This window comes from Rhinolophus hipposideros (genome assembly GCF_964194185.1).
Source record: "Rhinolophus hipposideros genome assembly, chromosome: 17".
NCBI classification, from domain to species: domain Eukaryota; kingdom Metazoa; phylum Chordata; class Mammalia; order Chiroptera; family Rhinolophidae; genus Rhinolophus; species Rhinolophus hipposideros.
In genome coordinates this window covers 47,902,870-47,909,652 of record NC_138063.1, presented here as the reverse complement: position 1 = coordinate 47,909,652, position 6,783 = coordinate 47,902,870, and the positions used below count along the sequence as shown (strand labels likewise).

Here is a 6,783-nt window from a genome sequence, read left to right as displayed (position 1 = left end):
GAGGGTAAGGGGGTGGGGGGTGGGTGATGAGGGTAAAGGGGATCAAATATATGGTGATGGAAGGAGAACTGACTCTGGGTGGTGAACACACAATGGGATTTATAGACGATGTAATACAGAATTGTACACCTGAAATCTATGTAAATTTACTAACAATTGTCACCCCAATAAAATTAATTAAAAAAAAAAAAGATCAACCATATTCACAAAGCTTTAGCTAGACTGGTGAAAGAAAGAAAGAAAGAAAGAAAGAAAGAGAGAGAGAGAGAGAGAGAGAGAGAGAGAGAGCGAGAGAGAGAGAGAGAGAAAGAAAAGAGGGAGGGAGGGAGGGAGGGAGGGAGGGAGGGAGGGAGGGAAAGAAGAAGAAGGAAAAGAAAAGAAAAAGGAAAGGAAAGGAAAGGAAAGGAAAGGAAAGGAAAGGAAAGAAAAGAAAAGAAAAGAAAAGAAAAGAAAAGAAAAGAAAAGAAAAGAAAAGAAAAGAGAGAGGAAAGGAGAGAGGGAGAGGGAGAGAGAGAGAGAGAGAGAGAGAGAGAGAGAGAGAGAGAGAGAGAGAGAGAGGAGAGAGAGACAGAGAGACAGAGAGATGGAGACAGAGAGAGACAGAGAGAGAGACAGAGAGAGAGAGACGGAGACAGAGAGAGAGAAAACTCCTTAGTAAAATCAGGAATGAAAGAAGGAACATCACTACTAGATTATGAGAAAATATATGAACAATTGTATGTCAACAAATTAGACAACCTAGATAAAACCGGCACAAACTAGTGACACCAACTCAAGGGAAATAGAAAAGCAGAATAGATCTATAAGTAAAGAGATTGAATTACTCATCAAAAAACTCACCAAAGACAACATGGATGGAACTTGAAGGCATTCTGCTAAGTGAGATAAGTAAGACAGAAAGACAAATACTGTATGATCTCACATTTACATGTGGAATGTAAAAAAACAAAAAACAAAAAATTGGAAAAATAAAACTCATAGATGAAGATATCAGACATGTGGTTACTGGAGGCGGAGAATGGGGGCAGAAGAACTTGAGGAAGATGATCAAAAGGTACAAATTTCCAGTTATAATATAAATAAGTTAGTAGGGATATAATACACAACATGATGACTATGGTTAACACTGGTGTATGATATATAGGAAAGTTGTTAAGAGAGTTAATCCTAAGAGCTCTCATTATAAGGAGAGATTTTTTTCTCTTCTTTCTTTCTTTATATTGTAATTACATGAGATAATGAAGTTAGCTGAACTTACTGTGAGATTCATTTCAGAATCAAACCATCATGCTGTATGCCTTAAACTTACATAGTGATGTATGTCAATTATTTTTCAATAAAACAGAAGGAAAAAAAAAAGGAAAAGAAAGACCCCACAAAGAAAAGTTTAGATGGCTTTATGAGTGAATCCTGCCATGGGTAAAACATTTAAAGAATAATTAACACCAGCTCTTCACAAACTCTTTCAAAAAATAGAAGAGGAAAGGATACTTCCCAATTCATTCTTTGAGGTCAGTATTACCCTGATATCAAGATAGACAAAGCCTTCAGCAAGAAAAAAACACCAACATACCAATACTCCTTATAAATATAATACAAAAATCCTCAACAAAATGCTATCAAACTGAATCCAATATTATATTAAAAGGATTATACATTATAACCAAATGAAATTTATTTCAGAAATGTAAGTGTGGTTCAACATGAAAATCAATGTAATATACTGCACTAATAGAATGAAGAAAAAAACCACATGGTTATCTCAATATATGAAGAAAAAGCATTTGACAAAATTCAACATCCTTTCATGATAAAAAACATTTAACAAATAGGAATAGAAGGAAACTTCCTCAATATAATAAGGACTATCTATGAAAAACCCATGGCTAACATTACACTTATTGGTGAAAAAAATGAATACTTTTTCTCTAAAATCACAAATAAGACAAGCATGTCCACTCGTTCCACTTCTACTTAAGATTTTATGAGAGTTTCTAGCCAGAGAAATTAGACAAGAAAATGACATAAAATTCATCCAGTTGGCAAAGGACGAACTAAAACAATCGCTATTCACAAATGAGGTGATCTCATGTGTAGAAAATACAAGAAATGCATTAAAACACTTTTAGAACTAATAAGTAAGTTCAATAAGATTACAGGATCAATATACAAAAATCAATTGTTTTTCCATACACTAATAATGAACAATCTGAATATGAAATTAAGGACACAATTTCACTTAAATGATACTCTGAAAACTACAAAATATCATTAAAAGGAATAGACCCAAATAATCACTAAACAAGACCTAAATAAATCAAAAAACAACTCATGATTGGAAGATTTATAATTGTGAAATGTCCATACTTTTCAAATTAATCTACAGATACAATATAAAATCTATCAAAATCCCAGTTGGCTTTTTTTTTTTTTTGGCAAAAATTGATTAGCTGAACCTAAAATTCACATGGAAACACAAGAAGCCTAGAGTACCCAAAATAATCTTGAAAATGAAAAACAAAGTTGGAATACTCACAATTCCCAGTCTCTGAACTTACTACAAATTTACAATAATCAAGATGATATGGTGCTGCGTGTTTGTTTGTTTTTAGGCGCCGGCGAACTTGGCGGACATTCAGACCCAGCGTGCCTACCAAAGGCAGCCGACCATCTTTCAAACTAAGAAGAGGGTCCTGCTCAGAGAAACTGGCAAAGAGAAGCTCCGCGGTACTGCGACAACATTGGTTTGGGCTTTAAGACACCCAAGGGGACCATTGAGGGCACCTACATTGACAAGAAATGCCCCTTTACTGGTAATGTCTCCATCCGAGGGCGCATCCTATCTGGCGTGGTGACCAAGGTGAAGATGCAGAGGGCCACTATCATCCGCCCAGACCACCTCCACTACATCCCAAAGCACAACCGCTTTGAGCAGCGTCACATGAACATGTCTGGGCACCTGTACCCCTGCTTCAGAGATGTCCAGATTGGTGACATTGTCACAGTGGGTGAGTGCCGGCCCCTGAGCAAGACTGTGCGCTTCCATGTGCTCGAGGTCACCAAGGCTGCAGGCACCAAGAAGCAATTCCAGAAGTTCTGAGACTGGATACCTGCTCATTCCACTGAACAAAGTGAGGTTATTTTCTCAAAAAATCAACAACAAAAAAGATTATATGGTACTGTCATGAGAATAAACATATAGATCAATGAAATAGAATTGAGAATCCAGAAATAAACCCATACATTTATGGTTAATTGATTTTCAACAGGAGTGCCAAGAACATTCAATCGAGAAAGAATAGTCTTTTTAACAAATGGTCCTGGGACAACTGGATAGCCTTATGCTAAAGAATAAAATTGGGCCGCTACCTCACACAATATACAAAAATTAACTCAAAGTGAATCAGAAATCTAAATGTAAGAGCTAAAAGTACAACATTCTTAGAAAAAGAGCAAATCTTTGTGACCTTGGATTAGGCAATAATTTCTCAGATATGACACCAAAAGCATGAGTGATAAAAGAAAAAAATAAAATAAATTGGATTTCATGAAAATTAAAAACATTTTTGCTTCAAAGGACACCATTAAAAATGTGAAAAGACAAGCCATGGAATGGGAGAAAAATATTTGCAAATCATATATTTGATAAGAGATTTATGAGTATCTAGAATCCATAAAGAACACTTATAACTCAACAATAATGTATTGTAAAATGTTTTGAATTTTATATTTTCCTGATACCTCAACATCCCTGCACACAGTCTGTGAGCAACCTGCCCAGGTGACCAAGTACACCAGTGTAATAAGGCTCGTCCCTGTCACAAATTCTGATCCTTGCCCTCCCCTGACTATGACCTAGTCACATTCAAATGCACCAATGAAATCCCCTTATGCCTTTTGTGTGTGTTCCACCCAGACCTCCAATAAAGGCACTTGACCTTGCATCCACACACCCTCTCAGTATGCCACACGCTTGGGTGAGCTGATCCCTTGGACCCTCCTCCTGTGTGGCCCCTGGATGTCATGCCATGCCTTCTTCTTCTGATACATGCCACAACACGAATGAACATGGGAACATGCTAAGTGAAAGAAGTCAGATATGCAAGGCCACATATTCTATTATTACATTTATGTGAAATGTCCAGAATAGGCAAATCCATAAAGACAGAAAGCAAATTAGTGGTTGCCAGGGATTAGGGGAGGGTGAGGAGAGTGGAGAGTGACTGCTAATGGGTACAGGGTTTCCAACTGGGGTGGTAAATGTGTTCTGGAAGTAGGTGGTGGTGGTGCATGCTCTACTCTTTGAACATACCCCAAACCGCTGAACAGTATACTTTAAAGCAATAAACATTATGGTATATGAATCATACATCGATAAAATTGTTACTTAAAAATAAAAACCTCCAGAAAGATAGATAGATAGATAGATAGATGATAGATAGATAGATAGATGATAGATAGATAGATGATAGATAGATAGATGATAGATAGATAGATGATAGATAGATAATAACAAAATAAAAGCCTCCAGGGGCACTTGTTGCCTGCAGTAGAAAATCCAAGTTCCAGAGCAACGCTTAGATCCTGCCTGCCTTTTCCTTTCTCACACTGTCTGCTGTACCCAGCTGGATTTGCTAGTCCACAGAGTCTAGTTCCTTGTAGGTCGCTGAACCCACCATACTGATTCTTACCTCTTTAATTTAAAGAGTTAGAATGTCCTTTCCCTTCTTGTCAGATTGGTATTTTACTTTCCTTTAAAAATTTTTATGATAAAATGTTCAAACACACAGAAAAATAGAATGACCGGTACAATGAACACCCATCACCTAGATCCAACAATTGCTTTTTCCTATGTGATTCTTTAATGTTATCGAATGCAAAGTTCAGGCTTCACTTTGACTAGTGAGCCCCAATATCTTTTATGGCTTTTCTTTTTTTCCAAACTAGGTTCCCACATAAAAGAACACACTACATGTGGCTGTTATGTCTCTTAAGTCTTTTTCAAAATCTAAAACATTCTCCCCATCCCCGTCCTCTGTTTTTGAGAATAATATTTAAGTCTCTAATATTAAGTCTCTCAGTTTAGATACTGGAGCAGTTGTTTGATAGAATGTCCCACAGTCTGGATTTGTATGATTGTTTCTTTTTGGTGAAATTTAGCTTGTTTCTCGATTCTCTGAAATTTCTGTGAAGTAAACATTACATATAAAGGATAATTAAACTTAGGTTGTTTGGAAAGAGTATTTCATAGGAGATTTTGTGTACTTCATATTACTGTGTTTCCCCCAAAATAAGAGCAAACCGGACCATCAGCTCTAATGCATCTTTTGGAGCAAAAATTAATCTGAGACCCCGTCTTATTTTAATATAAGACAGGGTATAATATAATATAATATAATATAATATAATATAATATAATATAATACCAGGTCTTATATAAATTTTTGCTCCAAAAGACGCATTAGAGCTGATGGTCCGGCTAGGTCTTATTTTCGGGGAAACATGGTACATTGCATCAGGAAGCAAATAATAATGTTGTTAGTGCACATTTGCATTCAACTCATAAAACGTCCCCTTTTAGAGCATCCCTTTAATAGTTAATGGATGATGTTTTCATACAGGAGATATATTTTGGCATAAAGTCAAGTAAGGGCTATAACTCTGGGCTTCTTATAAATTGGTATTATCTCCACAACTCGTTGAGGATAAGCACTGTGTTAGTCACTGGGATATAAAATGATTAATGAAAGACATCCCAGTCCTCAGGGATGGTACTGGAGAACTCCAGCATTTTGTGTGTGTCAAGTGCTATATCACAGGTGTATACAAAAACACTGCATCACGTGGTTCATACATGGACATACACATGGACATGTGTGGACATACATGTAGTGTCTTGCAACACCACTGTGCCAACAAGGACAGTGTCTTCAACGATGTCGAGTGAAAAATTGGGGCCTTACCCAACCTCCAAGCTCCAAGCTCACAGGAACTCACCAGAGCCTCCCCTTTCCTGCCTGGTGCACTCTGCCCAGGGCCTGCCATGAGGAAAAGCTGAAGGTGCAGGGAGTGAAAAATATTAACATTCAATAAAATAATTTGTGACTATTCCGTAAGCATCAAACATAGGATTTAGCTCTTGCTGCCTCAGTGTTTACACTTAAATAAAAATTTAAAAAGAAAAACGGGTTCACATTGCACACCAACTAGACATGCCTGCTGGTGTTAAGTCAACCCAAAAATCCAAGTTGCTTTCAACTCTCTAGGTTTATGGAAGCAGGTTAGCCTGAGCCAACATGCTCAGGCTAACCTGCTTACCCTGTGGTCCTTACCCTGTGGTCAGCAGGAATGCCAGAAACAACTGAATTCTATTCAGCACAGACCTGGGACCTGCTTTTCAGCCAAAACTTGATACCTCACTTTCCTTCTGTGCCTACCTATAAACCCCATTTCATAGCACTCTTGAAAGACTCAAGTCTCACACACGGTTTATATACTGATCACTTGAAAAATTGGTTTCATAGGTTTGATCCCCATAGGTAGCCCAATCAGCACTGATTTTAGAAACAGCCCTATCTGGAATTGCTAAAAGAAATTGTGCCAGGAAAGAGAAGCCAGCACACTTTGTACAATTATTGCAGCAAGTAAACAAGAGCATTCCGGCAGTTTCTTAATGCCGCTGCACTCCATCTTGAAATGGTCAGCAGTTCCTCGGTGCACATTTCTGTGATGTGCAGTCTTTCACTAGATTGCACAGTTTGGGACTGTCCCTGAAGAAGTGAG

The 6,783-nt window shown here is 37.5% G+C and overlaps 1 pseudogene across 1 annotated transcript; it reads left to right on the top strand.

Annotated features, from left to right (window-relative positions):
- Positions 1 to 1,018: 1,018 nt before the first annotated feature.
- LOC308509862 (small ribosomal subunit protein uS17-like) lies at positions 1,019 to 3,599 on the top strand (annotated as a pseudogene). Its single transcript has 2 exons — positions 1,019 to 1,054; positions 2,613 to 3,599. The product of its transcript is annotated as a small ribosomal subunit protein uS17-like (transcript).
- Positions 3,600 to 6,783: the final 3,184 nt, after the last annotated feature.